This window comes from Pholcus phalangioides, unplaced genomic scaffold, assembly GCF_987345545.1.
Source record: "Pholcus phalangioides strain wild (caught in Gottingen) unplaced genomic scaffold, Ppha-v1.0 ptg000016l_1, whole genome shotgun sequence".
NCBI classification, from domain to species: Eukaryota; Metazoa; Arthropoda; class Arachnida; order Araneae; family Pholcidae; genus Pholcus; species Pholcus phalangioides.
Window position 1 is genome coordinate 15,304,512 of NW_028301609.1, and position 20,801 is coordinate 15,325,312.

Sequence of the window (20,801 nt, forward strand, 5' to 3'; positions counted from 1 at the left end):
GCGACGGAACAAAAATCATAATAGACCTTGGACAACACAAATCCATTACTCTATTGTTACAACGAAGAAAAAAAACCATTGTGTTTTAATGTATGGGCGCCAAAACAAGTAAATGAACTACAGGTGAGGCGAGATTAATTCGTTTCTTTCTGAGAAAATTGTTAGCCAAAAAATAGCACTGTTGTTATTAATGCAGTTGTTGTTATCTTTATTGCCGTTTTAACCAAAAAGCTCAATGTTACGCTTGTATATATGATAGCAATAATAAATTGTGCACGAAGTTGTATGAGACGTCGTAAGAATTGAATTGTTTCCGACGGAAAATAAATCGTTGGTTGAGCAGTTTTAACAATTCAAAAAATATTTTTCTCATAGCTATAGCTTGAAAGGGTTTTTTTTTTTAATTTTACAAAAATTGTTTTATGATGGAACGAAAAATTATAAACTGCGTCCAAGAATCGTTCGTTGAATCTCAAAAACGTTACTTTTCTCAGGTGAACGAAAATAAATGCATGAATGAGCAAAAAATACGTTTTTAGGCTAGATGATATTCAACAATACGTTTTGAAGAGACAACAGTTATCTTAAAATTAAAAATAAATTCAGGTTGAATCTATCTCAAAAATCAAAATTTGTAGTAGTTGTGGGTTCAAGTACAATCCAATCTCGATGAAATGTTTCGAAGCATTCACCGATTTGAAACGTCACTCGTTCGTGTAGACCAGGGGTTCCCAACCTTTTTTCCTTCTCGAGCCCCCAGAGCAATGCGACTCACCCTCCCGTACCCCTTCGGATAATAAGTTGTTTATCTGTTCGAAAATTCAGTTTTTTTGCACTTGATTACATTAATTATCCAATAATCAATTTCCATGAATTATTTTACTTATTGTTCAATGTCTTTTCGGCTATGGCTAATATTTAAGTCTGGCTTTTTTTTTGAAAATTAATTCAAAAACTAAAAAAAAAAACACTATTTTTTGACATTTTTTGAGATTTGGAAGAAAAGATTCATTGAATAGTTCTTTATTTTTTATTCCAGCCGCAAAAACTACAAATTAATGTTTCTTTGTCACTTAATTGAATTTTTTGACATTTTTCCTGAGTCGCGTGTTCACGACGGTGTCGAATCTAAGCACAACATGCTACTGACACGAAGTACCAATGTAAACAAACCACGAAATAGGTTCGGTAAATAATGGTATTTTTACCCAACCGAAATGGAAAAAAATTACGATTGCTATTCGAAAAAGAAACTTTTACGACGCAGATTTTGCAATGACACATTTCTGCCAGCAGAAGTCAGAAGATGAGGCGTCAAAATATTAGTTTGATTCATATTTTTTCAGGAATCGAAAAATTCCATTTTTATCATCGTTTTGATTTACCTGAATAATCAGTCAACATGTTGTAACGTTTTTTCCATCTCGCACCCTCAAAAATGCTCTCCAGCACCCCCGATTGGGAACCGCCGGTGTAGACCATATATGCTCAACCCATGGTCCAGATGTGGTCCCCGGAGTCATCTGATGTCACTCAAACTTATAAAAATGAAATAAGCGGCACATTTTCAATTAATTAAGTAGAAGACGGCACACTTGCAAATCACATAAGTAGACCGCCGCACGTTCCCAAATCAATTAAGTGACCCGCGGCACATTTACGTATCCTTAAAGTGATCTAGAACAGCACCCCAGATCATTTAAGTGGCGAATGGCACATTCTCACTTTAATTAAGTGCCCGAGGCACATTTAATCACTTAAATGTGCCTCGGCACTTAATTAAAGTGAGAATGTGCCATACGCCACTTAAATGATCTGGGGTGCTGTGGAACAGAACAGTGGGTCGCTTAGGTGATCTGTGAATGCACCCCAGTTCACTTGATCTGTGAATTTGCTGCGGGTCTCACTTGAATGATCTATAAATTTTCTGCGGATCACTTGAGTGATCTGTGAATTTGCTGCGGGTCACTTGAGTCATCTATAAATTTTATGCGGATCACTTGAGTGATCTGTAAATAAACCACAGTTCACTTAAGTGATTTGAGAATGTGGGAAGGGCTACGTAAGTGATCTGGAATTGTGCCGCAGATCACTTAAGTGGCTGGAACAGCGCCTCGGATTATTTGAGTGATCTGTGTACGTTTGATAATGTCATCTCGATTGGTGGTGCTGCAGTGATTCTTTATTTCTAAAGGTGCCCGCACACCTGTAGGTGCGAGCTGGAGAAAAAAAAATTAACATGCTGATCGATGATTTAGCGAAATTGAAATGCGAAAATTGTAATTTTTCGTGGTGTTAGTGGTCAAAGCTAATGTCCAATTTAAAAATTAATAACAAATCACCCGATTGACATGAAAAGGTGCGATTTGCACTAAAATACCATGGTCTTGAGAATTTTTGATAAATTTTCAAAAAAGTTCAAATTTCATCCACATGTAGCACTGTAAAACGAAAAACCAAACATAACACATAAAGTGTAACACAAACAGTGAATAATTATGACAATTTGAGTTACATAAAATCACCATGTTTCAACATGAGTACCCTTTCAATCGTTTAGATGTAGCCCGAGCTAAAAAAAATGCGCTCTTATTGAAATATGATAACTTTAATGTAACGAAAAACTGTCATGAACATTTATTATGCATTGTTTGTGTGGCATTTTACATGTTATGCCAGTTTCTTTCGTTTTACAGCGCCACCTGTAGGTTTACGGAAAATTCACCGCTAGGAAAGTTCACCGACCAACAATTCCTCGACGAAACATTTACTGCTGAGAAAATTCACCGACAACAGTTCAACATGAGTGAGCGAGTCAATAAATGATACAGTAGTTAGTGAGAGTGACAGAGTGAGCGGCCTAGTGTGAATGTCATAATGAGCGACCCAGTGGTAGACTGATCTAGTGTGTGAGTGAGTGACAAAAGGAGTGAATTAGTGAATAAGTGTGTGACCTGATGATTGAGTCTGTGACAGTATGAGCGAACTAGTCAGTAAGTGAACGACTTGGTGATAGAGTGTGTGGAACAGAGTGAGCAACTTAGTGACTCATTCATTCAATCACTCATTGACTCATTTGCTCACTTGAGCATTCATTCACTCATGTCGAACGGTTGTCAGTGAGTTTTCAGGGCGATGAATTTTCCATTCGGTGAATTTTCCTATCGATGAATTGCTGGCGATGAACTTATCAGATACGCCATCAGTGAGTGAAATTTCAACTTTTTTTTTAATTTAGCAAACTAAATTATTCTAGGCCATGATAAGTACTTTGGTGCAAACCGCACCTTTTCATGTCAATTGGTTGATCTATTATTTTTGTAAAATATGTTCCAGGACTTTTCGTCCACCCTGTATAATAATAATTGAACGACGTTACCAACGTGCTGTTGTTTCGTATACTGTAACTTATATGCGTGAGTGCAGTAGGATCTTGGGGTTTTTCACACGGAACCAAACGCTGTCACGTTTTCCGCATCGAGATTAGGACGCGTTTTCCCGCGTTTTTTTTAAGCTCCCATTTTTCTCAAGGATTACATAAATCGCGGCTTTAGGCAGAATATCGGGAACTGGCGGGAAAAACTCCCACGGAAATAGGAAATACATAAATATATTATAACATTTCCCCCCCCCCCTTCCCAGGAGTATTTGTATAAATAACGAAGATAATAATCTCGTAATAACAAATGTCAATGACATCTGTTGGGCTTTAAAAAAAAATTATAAGAAATTTTGAATATATTCGGATATATATATATTTACGTTCTAAGAGGGGAAAAGAAATTGCTTCGTTTCCTTTTGGAATCATTTGCCGTTTATACTATCTCATGTGATGATTCCTGTTGAATATGTGAAGCGAATGTATATCTTACGGTAAATTTGATAAATGCGGTTACTATACATAATAACTGTGCATACTTACCAAGAACTTCGTTTGATGAATTTTTATTAGTTTATCACTTTCACCGGTGGTTATATATGGTACCCAAGTGTTGTTGGTAAATTTAATAAGTACTAAAAGATTATCACTTTCACCGACGATTATGCGTAATACCCAAGTATAGCGTCATTGATAAGCATGATAAATCGTACCATACGATATACTATACATGATAATTCATACAGGCATTGCATCATTATATCGGGGTAAGGTCGTAAAATTTATTATCATTGTATCGGGGTCCGACTATATTCATCATAGATATTAGACTCATTTGTAATTTTTTTTCATATTTATTAAATCCACCAATTACACTATGGTACTATACATAATCAAAGATATAGGCAATAAATTTCAACTATTTATCAAATTTACTAACGACGCTTGAGTATTATGCTTATCTGCCGATAAAAGTGATAAATTTATCAAACTTTATCAAGACGAGACGACAATTTATCAAGACGAGTATGTATAATAACCGGTTGTTATGCATAATAACCGATTTATCCATTTACCGAAACATAGGCCTACATACATCCGGTGAATTGCATATTTGAGTTTTCTCCTTATTTTTTTTTATGGTAGTAACAGAAAAAGAGTAGAGCGAGAGAGATATTTCACGCGACTGAAGAGATGCCGTTTTTCTACCAAAAATAACGCTAAAAATCACTGGAGAGAGAGAATCTGATTCGTAAAGTAAGAAATAACTCGTCTTTTCCGAAGGCTTCGCGATTTATCAGTTGGAAGCGCACCGAACGCATTATTTGTCGAAGGCTCCAATTTGAAATTCAAATGGTTTCTACCCTCCCACTCTTTCTACGGGGTTCTCGAGTTTCTCTCAAGGATGCGGGAATTATACGAACCGGTATGTTATGTACATATATACTCCTCCTCCTACGGCCAACACACATGCTCCTGACTTGAATAAGTTCGTACTAAATAAGCTCGTAGCATTTACTTTTGCAAGGAATCCGAGAAACCCTTGAAATGCAATATTTTTCCCCGGCTAATATATATGTGTTCCGGAAACTCTAAACCTTTGCTCATCGCTGTAAGTATAATTGTAATAGCAACCCCCGTGGAAAAAACCAGCCATCATCATTACTCGTAATTCGAACTCGGGATGAATGCAAGCTGTCGGCGCGAGATACCGGCGCCACCATACCTTTTACGGTGATTTTCGTTAAAAGCGAGATATCCGATATCCGGGGCTAATATTCAGTTACCCGGATCTATAAAGTATCCATCCGCAAAAGAATTATAAATTAAAACAGGTGAAAGCAAGATTATAGCGGACATTAATTTAATGGCACTTCTCTTTTTAAGATTTCTCTGCCGGAAAACATCGTTTAAAAATCGCGAGTCTGATGCTAGTAATTGCATCATACTCGAGGCACGCTCTCTATGAAATTTACTATACATGTTACTGTAAATGTGATAAATCGGTTATTATGCATACTTACCAATCGTCTTTGTGAGTTTGATAAATTTATTACTTTTACCGGCGATTCTGCATAATGGTCAAGTGTCGTTAGTAAATTTGATAAATACTTGAAATTTATCGCCTTTTACGTGTGATTATGCATAATACCCTAGAATTGGTGTAATTGGTAAATTTGACAAACAGAAAAAATTCCAAATGAATCTATCATGCATGATCAATATAGTCGGACCCCGATATAACGATAACAAATTTTACGATTGTGCCCCGATATAATGATACAATACATGTTTGAATTATCATGTATAGTATATCATTTAGCGCGATTTATCATGTTTACCAATGACGCGACTCTTGGGTATTATGCATATCCGCCGGTAAAAGTGATAATTTTTTTTACTTATTAAATTTACTAACGACGCTTGTGGGTACTATATGTAATCGCAGGAAGGTTCACTACATGTACAAGCACATTCGAACATATACCAATTCGTTATAAGTTTCACAGAGGAATATGGACGAGGTACATGTGTGGTTTAGTACTAGTAGTATGCATGAACGCCAGTAAAGGTGATAAATGTAGAGAAATTTATCAAACTTACCGAAACCGAAATGCTCGGTTATTATGTATATTAACCGTATTTATCATATTTACCATAAGATATAGTGATACCTCGGCTAACAAACACTTTTGTTCATAACGAAAACATAAAACAGTCAGTCTAACGTAAACCGTGCTGTGAGCTGAATATTATCGTCAATCATCATCAAATGGTAGACTCAGCTAATAGAAAATGCAATGGAAAAAAAGGACTAATGTTTTTAGAGCACGCGTTCTTTCAGTACAAAACTCGTTAGCATCAAACTGAACAGTCTGCAGAGTCGCAACTAGATGCTTGATCAGCAGGGTCAAGCACGCATTTTGGCTCCCTTGTTTTAATGAAGAAGAAGTTGAAGGGTGAAATTCGCTCCCGCTCTGGGCCAGCACCCGATCTACTTGCTTTACCCCAGTTTTGCGCCCGAGTGGCGCAGTGGTAAGATGCTCATCTTCCACTATGAATGTTCCCAAGGTCCATGGGTTCAAACCCAGGTAAAAACATCAGAAACAAGTTCTTTACCTAGCGAGCGTGGGCCAACCACAGATAGATGGCGCCTTCATTTCCCACCCAGCTCCATTGGTTGAAAATTACCGTATGGTGATACATGACCGGAGTTGACGTGCGGTAAAGTATCACTATCACCCTCTATTTCACGATAGAGGCTACCAACTATTCTTCCCAAGTCTCACCTCAACATACCCCTTTCGACGAGAGCCGAAGATGGGTGCAGGGCAACCCCCCATCCCGCTCAATGGGCCAGGGCTGGCCCCTGTTGCCATAGTCGAACTATAAAGGGGCCATACAGTCCCTCTGTCACCAAATGGCGAACTATAAAGAGGGCTATTGTGGGCTTCTGTCGCCTCTGTCGTCTCTGGCGACAGAAACCCACAATAGCGCCTATAAACGCCTATAAACGGCCCTTACAGTCTGGACATTGTAGAAGAAAAGTAAAGTATCAATACACGCAACGTGATAAATACCTATATACATAGGATGACCATATTTCTTTCATAAAGATGCGGGATATCGATAAAATAGTTGTCAAGTAAAGTTGCAATTTACAGCCGAAAAAATTGCCAAAGGCGTTATCAATTACAGCCCAGTAAATTGTCAAAGGCAAGTGAAGTTGCCAACTATCGCTGAAATTACTGAAAAATCACCAATAGCGGAAAATGATGGTTAAAGTCAAAATGTAATTCGATAAAAATAATATATATTTATATGACTGTGTAATTAATTAGTGCTCCAATTATCATAATATAATTTATATAAGTCATGAAAATAATTTTAATTCTTGATTTCAAAAATTCAACTAAGACTTCTTGAAAATAAGGGAATTTTTATTTTTTTCAAAGCCATTTTGTAAAGAAGTTGAGACGGCCATAATTACGGTAATATCCCGTAAACTACGGCGGGAGGACATATGGTCGCGCTTTATATAAACGTTTCTGACCCGCTTGTGGCAGAAATACCTCATATCCGGCCCACGGACTGAAAATGTTGTACACTCCTGAATTAAAGGATTTTCCTTAGAAACGTATGGCAAATCGTGTTTCGGCTAACGAAGACGATTCGTTCCGGAATTACGTTCGTTAGCCGAGGCATTATTGTAAGCACACTCGTTGCCGATCGATCAAAGAAAGTCTTTATTTGCTTCAATTTTCGGGGGAGAAGATCGCCTTCGTTAGATGATAATCTCAGACCTTAATGACCGGAAGCGATTCCAGAATCACTTTCGGAGAGCAAGTCTGAATAATAATATCGACTCGAACCTTCGGATCTGATCGAAATTCGGTCTCATAAGAGAAGAAAGTTTCGGTTCTCATGTAAATGAAAACCAATCAAACCGGAGTACGTATCCGGTGTTTCCGGATTCCGACGTGATATTGCTTCGAAAATGCCACGCAATATATCCCTTCCACTATTATTTATACGTGTGTACGTATTTTAAAAAAAAATGGCCAAATGAAAACTCGTTATCGGAAACATCTTAAAGACTCGCCGTCCGCCGACTCGATTCGTAAATGACGAGAGGTTCTTGCGAAACATAAAATTTTACGATTTGATCGATTCCCTGAAAAAGAAGCAGCATTTTTTTTACTGAAACTAGTGAGAATCATAATGATGATGAAAAAAATTATTTATGAAACAACCAGATGGAATGTTTCGTGATGGAGAGGATGTTATCTATGGCGCAATGTAGCAATGATTACCAATCCAAACATTTAATTTTTCCCCAAGATATGAACAAAAAAATTCAAAAAAGGTCATGTATACAAACCAGTACTTCGTTCGCTCTGGTTATCACATTTATTTATACATACCGTAAACTGGGGGCGACTTGGGTACATACTAAAATTTTTTACTTTAGATGACGCCATAGCCACTGTAAATGAAATGGGTTCTTTTTAAGGCTGAAAATGCACTACACTGATCTGACGTGATTTCATGTGATATCAGAGACATTGTGAATTCTGATTCGTTTAAATTCTGTGACGTGGGAATTGCACGTATCGTAATTCCCAACGTCTCTGAGATTACATGATAATCACGTCACGTCAGTGTAGTGTGTTTCAGCCTTAAGTCTAGCCGTCAGAGTGAGCCTCCGTGACGTGAAATGGTGCTAAATCTCTCCTAATATTATCCCGCTTTTTTCCCCCGCCTACTTTTAAGGGGATACGGGACGTTCAAATTATGGAAATGATGAAATGTTTCTATTGCACAAAAAAAATATCGAAATTTGCGTAAAATATTTTGCATCAAACTGTATCTGTTTTTACTTAATTAATAATTACTTATTTTAATTATTTTACTTTTACTCGACTAGATTTTTTATGATTGAAAAATCATGATTGCCTACGAGAAATAATGTCTTCGTTTTTAGTTTTCTCTGTGTTTGTTTTTCGTCTCAAACTGCTATTCGAAATATCCTTTGCGAATCAAAAATTTCATTTAATTCGCTTCAAATGCTATATACTTTTTTCTTATGACCGATTTGTGACAACTTGCAGCATCCATTTTTAAATCCATCAATAATTACTGCTGAAAATGTGAATTAATAGTCAAAAAGGCAAATGCATTTTAGATTCACTAAAATGCATTTATTGTGTGTGTTTACCCTGAAAGGAATTTATTGTGTGTGTTTACCCTGAAAGGAATTTATTGTGTGTGTTTTCCCCTAAAGCTGTTACCCTATCTCCCCTGACTCCCACAAAAAAATCCACGTTTCTAAGTGCAATATTCGGTGAGATATTTGAATTTAAAAACTGGATAAAAATGGGAAAAGAACAGCAAAAACTAACGGACAAAGCTTCTTTCCCTTATTTATGCTGTCCCTTCCCAACATTTCTTCGTTTTTTGAATTGAAATATCTCAACATATATTGCACTTGTGGAAATTTTCTTTGTTGGCTTCAGGAAAGACAGGGCAACAGCTTCGAATTTGGTTTTTGGGGACAGCGTGTCCGTATAAAAAGTTATTTTTATTCTATTTTAATAACTATACAACCTCTTGCAACATGAATGACGTATCTGAGTTCTGTACGTTTTATTTTGGTAATTTTTTCTAATTGGACCAAAAGCGATTCACCAGTAAAATGCAGCAAAGGGGAATTAAGTAATCAATCTATATAGATGCCAAGAATATATTAGAAAATGTTCCAGGCCCTACAGAAAATTCACAAAAGCTCGTATTAGCATTGTAGGCCTAAAAGAATAATTCCCTGTATTTAATTTGCAATTGAAAGCAAAATTTATGTGTATTTATTTATTTATTTTTTCCTTAATTATTTCCAGTTGGATGAGATGGAAACATACGTTCTGAAAAGCAAAATATCAAGGCAATAGAGTAGCAACCCCACATGAAGGGGTGACTCGGTGTTGCGTTTTTGCATTCATATTTGCCCATTATGGTAAGTTACAAAACAATTCTTTGCATACACAAATAACTAAAAACTTCTTTCTAGCGATGCAACAATAAATATTAATCCATAAGGGAGGTAAAAAAAATATCCAAAATCTGTATTCAAGTCACCCCAGTTTACGGTATCCGTTTGCTTAATTTAGGGATACTTAACCTCTAAATTCTTGGATCGCGACCCAAGTCGCAGGGACTTCAAAGATGTGTCACACGAATCCGATTATAAATCCATTTGTTGCATCACTGATTTCAGAGTCGTCCTAGCGATTTCGGTGTCCTGGTCAGAACACCCAGACATTTTTTGGGGCCCTCTTGAGAAATGATTTTATGTAAAGTATTTTTTAGGAGGGTTCGGCATCCAACAAGGCACGGCATTATTATAGAATACACAGGAATGCTGAGAATTATCTATATAGAATTACGATCAAGTTAAACAAACATTGATGAAAATTCAGACAGAGAATTTCAAATGAAGGAACAATATAATATTCCAGAATTAATAAAAAATTTTAAAATGAGTGAAAAATAATCGTAAATTAGCGAGAAAAAATTTCTGAACGTATAGAAGAAATAACTTCGGAATTAGAGACAGCTTTCAGCAATTTGGGAACTCCCTTGTCTGATCTGATCCGGGTTCCTGGGTTCAGTTCCTGCCGGCCTACACCTGTTGAGATGCAATGGACTGGTTTCACTTACTTCGGAAACTGAACATTTTGATAAACAGAAATATTTAATAAAAATTTTTTAAATTAAAAACAGACGGATGGGCTGTTTGATCATGTCGTTGAATTTTGGGTCACGGCTGATTCCCTGGCTTAATGAATAGAGATGATTCGTATTGAGCGATGTTAACGCTTTCTGTGACACAAGATTACCGTCTTATATGTTAAAGAAACGCGAGTACGTATATAACGAATGTCCTTCTACATAGTATGAACTGGAACTGGTCCTCAAATTCATTTTTTATAAAACCACTTTTCCTTCCTGAAATTCAGACGATGCACCAACGAAGAGAAGGAACAATCGCGGCAAATAAAGCATAAGCTGTTTGTTCCGAAAATCGGCCATGACATACATCGGGAACCAAGATAAATCACTATTGTTCACTGAAATCACGGAAAGAGTATACAGAAAGAAAAAAAAGTGAGTTTCATATACATAATACGTAATAACCGATGATGAAAGAAAAGAAAATTGACTAGTCGAGCAAATAACGAATCTTGGTAATGGTGATTCAGAACATGATGCACCTATTCAGAGAAACAAACAGCTTAGCTTTTATGAGAAGAAGCCGTACGAGTATTTATTCTTAGAGAAGAAGGAGGGTCAAATCTTCTCTAGTAGGAAAAGGGCCAACGAAGTAATGATTTCTCAACTTTTGTCGTCGGGAGCAATTCAAGTGTGTTGCCAACTTAGTTTTTTTCTAACTAGATCTGTTTTTTTCCCCGGCCATTTCGTTGGGAAAAATACTCACCTGCCTGCTAGTTGTTTTTCCAGTCTTTTTCAAAAATTTTCTTGTGTAATTATCTAGTTTTGTATTTTCAATAATGTTGGTCTTTTTCAAATGACTATGTAAATTCCATTAAAATAACTACGATAAATTTCCATTCAACTATTACTCAAGGCCGTAGAGAGAGGGAGCCCAGGGATGTCCAGCCCCTCCTCCGAAATGGCGGAAAATAGCTCATACACAGGGTGATCCAAACTGTTTGTCCATAGGACTGTCTCCTCAACCGTTGACTTTAGAAGTATACTTTTAGTTACAAAAACTTATCAAATGATAATGCGGTTTCTTAAAATTTATTTCAGGAGCGCATACGTAAAATATATACAAAGAACTTTTTATTTGGTCACCCTTTCCTAAAAACCTTATTAAAGAAAGTCTGCTTTGTGCCTGTCTCTCCTGAGGACAACAAATATATATATATATATATATATATACGTTCTGAGTGCTCACTGAAATATTTGGATTCAAAAATCACAGAAAATGTGTGAAAGAAAAGCATAATTTTCAGACATTGCTTCTTTCCCTCATTTATGTTTTTCTTTCCCAACTTTTTTTTCCAATTTTTGAATCTAAATATTTCAGTGAATATTCCATTTTGAAATATGAAATTTTTGTTTGACCTCAGGAGAGACAGGGCAACAACTTTCTAATGGTGCTTTTTACCACAAGGGGACTGACTGTAATAAAATTTAATTTCTTCATTTCTTTCAGAAGTTTACACACGATCCCCTCAAATGAATTACATTTTAAGAAACCGCTTAGTCATTTCACAACTTTCTGTATATATAAGTAGAAGTATACTTCTAAAGTCAACGGTTGCAGAAATAGTTCCATGGACAAACAATTTGAATCGCCCTGTAATTCTATGGAATGTCATTCCTAAGTCTAATGTTATATTTCTTTGGTTCCCCTCGGAAACAAATTTCTGTCTACGGCCCTTCTATGAATTAAAAATTAAATGAAATTAAGAGACACGAATGCACAGGGTCCAATGTCTTTTTTAATGTATAGCTTGTAATGCCAAGATCTTTTCTAATTTGGTCGTACGCATGTCAGAATTTCCAGTCAGTTGAATCTTTTTGATACAAAATCAGAATACAGACGAAGTGCAATTTAACTTTCTACATCCAATCCTGAAAAAAATTCGTACAACTGAGGCAACGCAAAACATTCCACTGAATTTCAGTGGCTCTGGAAGTCATTGGATATTGAAGACCAACTTGCTGAATATTTCCTTTTATGTGATTTTACCAATTCTTTTATCAATATTAACATAATATAAAACTACAGGGCATTTCATTCCTGCACAACCAGGGTCGCCGTCATGAGACGCGGGACCCGGTGAGAAAATAATTTCGGGGCTTCATAGCTCCGATTTCATGTATTTTGCGGGGTTCAGCGACTCGCCATTCAAAGATTCGTGCATTATCATAGAATATACAGGAATGCTTAAAAATATCCGCTCATAAATGAAAATTCAGAATTAATGAGAGAGAAAAATCTCAGAATTGATGGAAATTCAGAATTAATGATAGAAAAATTCTAGAATTGAAAATATATTTGATATACACACACATGCAATTTTTTTCAATTTTACTACCATATGTGCGGGACCCGGTGCGACCGAACTTGTCACACAGCCCTAAGGGTGGCTCTGCGCACAATTTGCGTAAAATAGCAAATTCGCAATTGAGATATTTCGAAGTGAACTTTCATAGCACATACTTGATAAAATGAGCATTTTCAATGAAACAATGAGTTGGCTGAATAGTACGAAATAAATGATTTTGTCCCGGGAAAAACGTAGAGTCCCCGTAATAATAGCTGAAATGGCTAATTGTGGTTATTTAAGCCCGGTTTCTAGTTTTCTCTGATGAAGCATCTAGTTGAAAATTTTTTTGACTGTTGGCAACACTGCTTACCGTGACCGTCAGTCTCATTTCTGGTACTGTTTCTCAAGACCGTCGACGCAAAATAACGCCAGGTAACCCGTAAAAAAAAGCGTCACAGATTCAGAGAGAGAGAGTTCTTAGGAACTGACAGAGCATTGGTAGACAACCGAAGACACAAAAGAAAGAAGTAAGAAATGAATAAATAGAGAACAGTACAAAAGAAAAGTCGAGTTAAAAGGGTTGGCCGAGTTCCAGGGAACGAAACGGTATTGACTTTCTCGCGACTCGAACGAACGGTGCCCTTTTTATAACATGGGCAAGAAAAGTTTTTCAGGGGCCGAGGCACAGACACGGAATGGCTTCTACCCTCGAGGGCAAAAAAAAAAATTGAGACATTGCTAGAGACATTTATATACACATATATATCTAGTGTTTGCTCTCGAAATAGACTGTGCGCCAGGTCGCTGGTGCTCTTAACGAGAGCTTCGCAGACGCGATGGTGCGAGAACACCATCAACACACGCACAAAAAACTCAGATGAATCGGAAAGGTTAAAAAAAATAATAGTAGTTTTTTATGTAAAAGAGGGAGGAGATGAGGAAAAGCGAAAAACAACTTTTTTTTCTGAATAACAAGTGAGTGTGTACATACAGTATCATGTATGTGTATCGCTCACTCACACGAAATTGCGAACGATAAGAACTGATTACGCGAATACTTTTTTTTTTGAAGAAACAAATAAATGAGGTTTCCGAGAAAAATTCACGAATAAAAACATCAAACATTTACGATATATACACACATTTTTCTTCTCTTTTTTAGGCAAATTTTGCGTTGGCATTTTTCCAAGTTATTATTTTTTTCGATGAAGTATTTTTTCTTGATTCAGCAGTACAATTACATAGACGAGTCAAATTGATTCGACACCCAGCTAGTATTCAAAATAAAAGTTTTACGCAGACCGACAGCAGCAAGATGGTCTCTGCAAGTTGTACACTAACATGCTCGAATGTTGTCGCATTTATCTAAGAGCCAAGTAGATTGCTACGAAACCACACATACACCTCGTAATTTTGCTTGGGAATTTTTAACGAATTGTTACATGTCGGAACGTGTTGCGTGCGTGTGTTTGTGGTCTTAATTATGTATTAATGTTAACAGTCATGCGTGTTTTTTTTTTTTTTTTTGTTCTAGTGGTGCCTCCATCTGTAGGGACGAATTTTCTTCCATATTTTGAAGTGAAAATGGCAGATGACCGAATTTTCATGTTACTTAAGTGCCATGTTGACGGTCTACCCGTACTCTGTGAAGAGACATTTTCAAATGGGGGAACTTTTCAAAGTTGGGAAACCGCAGAAAATCAATTTCAGCTGACCCCCATTGTGCCCCAATTTAGTGAGCCTTGGGCACTTATCCTCACTTGCTCATACAGAAATCAGGTCCAACTCAAACAGTCTCTAACGCTTCAAAACGTTTTTTTCACTTGAGCTGTTCCATTTCTCTTCTGAAAGTTTGGTACATGAGGTTTTTACTGCCGTTTCTGAATATATAGCAGTGTTGTTAGGATACGATAGGAAATACTGATCAAGGATACGATAGGAAATACTGATCAAGGATAGGATAGGAAATACTGATCAAGGATAGGATAGGAAATACTGATCAAGGATAGGATAGGAAATACTGATCAAGGATAGGATAGGGAATACTGATCAAGGATAAGGATCACAAGCTCGAAGTTTTACTGTATTTCCTGTGATGTGCAGAAGCGTATAGGATTTTTAATTATTGTTTTTCCCTTCCCGAAACGTCTAGAAAATCACGATACCGAATAAAGAAAAAAATAGAATATCCCAAAATACACGCAGTCTCGGTTATAACGACATTGAAAATTCCAAAAACTTTTGTCGTTATAACTAAGGTGTCATTAAAACCGAGGTTGACGTTTTCAAGACAACGAAAAATATAATCAGCGGCAATCAAATACTTTGCATAAAGTTTATATTTTTTTTATGTTTAGGCAATTTTATCGAGAAAAATACGGAAAATTTTGATAATATTAATACCGATTCTCGCCAAACATGTTGCCAAATGTTGACGAAAGTGACAAAAATTAATTATAAATAACCATCGGCTAGGCAAAAAAATCTACAGCAAGTCTGCTAAAATGTATTTTACGGGAGAAAATGAACTTGACAAATAATGTGAGATGAATATTTGTACAGTCATATTCATTATAACAATTAATAAATTATGCAAATAATATGCATTCCTGATACTACATAAGGTTGGGAATTGAAACAAACTTCGTTGAAAAAAAAAGGGGCATTTTTATAAAAGATAATCGTAAAAGGCAAAATAAGGAAATACTTCTCATAATGCTCATGTCAATGAGCAAGTGGAATCGTCAAAAATGCTGTAAATCTTTTTTTTCATCGTTAGGTATAAATAGAAAAACAGACGAACATCCCCTAGATGTGATCAGCTCTAACCATGAATCCCTAGAGAAAACGACATTCAAACGGAAACAAAAGTGACGAAAAATTTGATATTATGTTCAAGGTGGTTGCTTTTCATCGACGTTATAAGCAAGGTTGATTGACATTATTCTTCACGGGAATCAGTCCGAAACAGAAATTATTGGCGTTACAGCCAAGATGTCGTTATAACCGAGTTCAACCGTAACTGAAATCACAGGGCTTGACAAATTCCAAGTGTCAGGTCGCCATTTCGACAAAAAACTCGGTACTGGCACCCAAAATTTCTGAATGTGGTTGCTAAATTGGACTCAGGATGGCACAAAATTTTCTGATTTAATTACACTGTTTCTTTTAACATGGGAAAAGTAAAAGAAAAAACATTTAGGGATGTTTTCTTGAGCAAAGAACCATGGTTCCTAAGAAATTTGCTTGGCATCTAAATAGTTTTTTGATTTGCCAAGTTCCGATTTAAATTTTTTCAGGAAAATGAAGCTGGAACACATCCGAATACTTTTATTTTGCTCTGAATTTAAATTTCACTTCCATTTTCTCATAGTTTTTCGAAAATTTTGCGTCTAAAAGAAAACAGATCGAGACTCAGACAAACAAGAAACTATGAAGGATGAGGTAACTCATTTATTTTGCTTCTCGTCTGGAGCATCCCAGACCGTATATATTTGACTTTATCCTCCTCGGAACAAAACCCTGTCGGCAAATATCAAAACCAAAAAAAAAACTTTTTGCAGATTCTGTCAAAACTAATTTCTGTTCTTCTCTTTCTTTAAGAAAATTTCTTTTTCGCACACATAAAAAATTCACGCAAACAACTTCACTCAACTTTTCGCGAAATCGAAAACAATTTCTCCTCGTTCCTTTGGCTTCTCTTTCTCATAACGATACGCACTGATCCGGAGCTTTATAAAAAAAAATACAGGGGAGATCCGTGAACTACAGAAAACGGGAGAAAAAAATTGGGAAAAAATATTTTATAACACCAAAAAAATAAATAAGTGAAAAAGAAGAGAAAAATGGTGGAACGCAATTTGGATTTGACCCAAAAAATGGATGTCGGCATTTTATGTGTATTTATGGTTCTGTTCTTATTCTATGCGGAAAATATTTATAAGATGAAAACCTCCAATCAGAAATGAAAGAAAATTGGTCCGTTAACTAGGTTATGAGAATTTTTGCCGAAATTGACCAATAAAATTCGAAGATCGTCCGCAAATGAGACAATATTTTTTTCTGAATCTAACTAATCCAGTAAATGCAGATAATGTATAACTATAGAAATTTTTTCTCTGCTTTTGACAACATTGAAGCGAATAGCTATTAATGTCTGGACGTTTTTGTTTTATGGACCGATTTATCATATTTATCAATACGAAACGGCGATTATACATAATAACCGGCAAATATAACGAATGTAGTGAGATTTACCATGTTTACCAACGATGCCTGGGTGTTATACTCGCACTTAATCTCCGGTAAAAGTGATAATTTCTGAAGCATTTATCAAATTTACAAACGACACTTGGATTTTATGCATAATCTCCGGTGACAGAAATGAATTCAGTGAAATTTATCAAACTTACCGAAATGGTCGGTGATTATGCATTATAACCGGATTTATCACCTTCAAAATCTGAAGTCTATTATTTTCGTGAAATGGCTGACTCCTTCGTGCATTGCCCAGGCTTCAGACACTAGCCACTTCGCAAAGACGCTAAATTTCGAACTTGGACAGTAACATACACTTGTACACTTAAAAGGCGACATTTCAAAAGTACATTTAAGTAAACGTCTAAGAATAGCACATATACTATTTTTATATATTCCGTTTATATACATATGGCAAAAAATACGTCAAGATATAAAACTGCATCTAACAAACGTATTATGGAAGTAGTTATAAAACACGCTGGTGGATAATCCCGATTTAATGATGTCTGTAAAGCCTTTCCCATTGCGTGGATGGGAATCGGATTTTACCAGTAGAATGGAGAATAATGATCTATGGGTGATCTAAAATAGAAAAAAGAATACGAGACAATCGTCGTGAATGGAAATAAGGAAAGGGAAAAAAATCATCCTGAGTGTGATCTTCAGTTTATTCACCTCTGAATCGAGTTCGGATCTACGACAACAACACACAAGGGATTCGTAGGGGTAATAATATTAAGAAAAAGAGATTGTGTCCTGTGTGTAAGGGAAGCGCTATTCGTTTCTAAAAGTAGATTGGCCGTGAAATTAGAACGAGCCGAAGAAGAAGCTCATTCAAAGAATTCGACCGTCATTCTCTCTCTGAAGAAGATTTCTACAGTTTGTGTACTTTGTTCTTCAATTTGGTTCGCCTTCTCTATAAATAGATGCAAATTGTTCCTAGGGAGAGACAGACAGACAGAACAATGACGAGCGGAGAAAACAAGTGTTATACTTTTTTACTTTTCTTATTTTCTGCTATCTAAGTTCAATTTATTTGCTGGATTTATTTTCTACTGGATTTGGGTCGTGTTTCGTGCGCGAGATAGAGATGGGAGGCTTTTTGATTGGTACCCTCGGGGGGATCAGCTAGATGGATGGATCATCTTGTAGTCTCTTTTGTACAGCCCACAAGGGTCTCCTACAAGAATAGAGCTTAATAAACTAACTTTTTCCTAAGAAGTATACAGGCAAACACTTCGGCATTTCATTTATTGCGTGCATTAATAGTTTAGGGAGAGTGTTTTTTTTTTCAATCATTATTTAATGTTTGTTCGTCTCTCGACGTTCCTTATTTCATTTTTATATGAACTACCTTAGTGTGTCCAGCAAAACCTACTTGATCGTTTTCCTGACTTTCCCTGTCCTAAACTGGTGAATAAAGAATAATAAACTTTGAGGCACACATGTGTGCTGAATCAATGACCCGCGTTTTAAATGTGGCCCTCGACCACAAACGTAATATTGCAAAAATGAACTGAACGTGACACCTCCAGATCATTCAACGGGTCCGTGGTACATTTATAAATAAGTTAAAGGACCTGTGGACCCTGTTCCAGGTAACGTAAGTGACCTACGGCACATATACCTCAAGTGACCTGGGACGCATTTACAGATCACTTAAATGAACTGAGGCGCTGTTACAGATTTGAATGGTCTGCGGCACATTCCCAGAGTGTTTAAGTGACCCACAGCACATTCCCATGACATTTAAGTTATCTGCGACAGCATCCCAAGTCACTCAACACGTTTTCAAACCAATGAAATGGCCAGCACTCTCCAAAAGGTTGAGCACCCTTGGCTTAAATACATAGTTTTGCATATGTGCAAAGGGTGCAAAACGTTAAACGTTCATTACTGCAGCCAGTTTGAAGATAAAAATTAAGAATCACCTTTGCACATAAGATAAGGTCATATTCTTTCCATTTTATAATTTGAATTTGCTGGTAGATGTCCCAATCAACGACAACTCTTCTTATTTTCAGAGCATGTGGGACTGGGATTTCGCTCATTTGTTAAAATGTTTTGATCGCATTTTTTTTTTTTTACTTTTGCAGAACCCAAATTTTTTCGTACTATACTTTCAATCACAAAGAAGGTAGTTATATATTTGGAAAGTGATATTACTTCAATGCATTTATATTTTTGAGCCTTTATACGTCCTTGTTAAAGCCCTGTATAAGCAATACAATTCGAAATAGAAATTTTTAAATGATTTTTCCGGCTTCTATACGTGTCCGTAACTATGAAAAAACTGTCAGCTCGAAAAAATCATGAATTTAGGGGTTAAAACCTTCCAAATGTTTTTGAAGTTTCAGTTTTTTTTTCACTTCACAGAAGTTTTCTCTCTGACTTTTAACACATACTTTAAATTTTTACTGAATTTACCTGATAATTTGTCGTTTCTCCGGTGACTGTGGTGGTCGAGTGGTTATAGTGACGGACTCGCGATGCGAGGATCCGGGTTCGAACCCCACAGTGGTGGTCGCCTGAAGTTGGTTTTCTGTGGTTCCCAACTTCAAGGTGCAAATGCGAGCCGATCTCCCCGTTAAAAAGTCTCGCCACAGAGAGCAACAGTCCTACAACGATAAATCATTCAATCATAACACTTCACTCATAGTTTGAAAAACTGGTGGCAGATGGCAGCAATACACATAACAAGCATTACAGAGAAACATAAAACTTCACGTCAGGTTTCACTACACGTACACGCACATTCCCGCATGTACCGATTCGTTGGGGGTTCCGCGGGGGAGGGGGTGTGGGTGGGGTGCATATGTGGTGTAGCAGTAGTAGGTAGGGCCTCCAAAAATGGCTCGGGGATCCATGATGTTCTTAAGTCAGCCACTTCGTTGGGCAGTTTGCCTGTTGTGGCGTTGTATTTGTACTAGGAACCCCGCATGAACATGATTTGGATTTTTTAAAAAAATAAGAAGGAAAATAAATTAGAATAAAAGCTTCAAGATCGTTTTCAGAAACTCGACAAGATCCTATAACAAAGTACATGAGGCTATAATCAATGTCACGTCATTATAATATTTATGCCGTTTTTATACCATGGTCATGGGCCAAATTTTATATTCTTCCGTAATGACATTAACCATGTAGAAAATAAATATTTGTGTAAAAGTTTTTTCTTTTTTGTATTTGGGAATAGCATGCATATGTTCGTATTTCCTAGTCATTGATCGTACAAATAAGTATTGTTTTGATCTGTTACTACTAAACACACATGCACCTCACCCGGTTTGATCTGCTGCAACACGTAACAATATGCGTCAATAAAGCACTGTATTTATACAAATACAAAAAAAAAATGTCACAACGGAGGAACTACCCAACGAAGTGAATGCAAAAAAAAGATGCCCTTAAAAAATATGATTTCAAAGAACCTTAAAGTACAGCAACTCAAACTAAGAGCAATTGTCACGGAAAAAAACTAATAATTATGATAAAATATAACGTACTGCCCGTAAAAAATTGTGTTTGTCTTATCTATGTATGGACGGCTTCTTGATTCATCCCAATATGAATATATATTTCTT

At 36.4% G+C, this 20,801-nt stretch overlaps 2 protein-coding genes across 2 annotated transcripts in view; one reads left to right on the top strand and one right to left on the bottom strand.

The window, feature by feature from the left end:
* The window catches only part of LOC149075130 (uncharacterized), a 149,361-nt gene that overhangs the window by 104,102 nt on the left and 24,458 nt on the right, over window positions 1–20,801 (bottom strand). The gene's annotated exons all lie outside the window — the stretch shown is intronic.
* Pi3K92E (phosphatidylinositol 3-kinase 92E) overlaps window positions 9,780–20,801 on the top strand; it is a 101,487-nt gene continuing 90,465 nt past the window's right edge. Inside the window, exon 1 of the mRNA XM_089245709.1 lies at window positions 9,780–9,890. The gene's annotated coding sequence lies outside the window, so the exon portion shown is untranslated. The remainder of the gene's footprint in view (window positions 9,891–20,801) is intronic.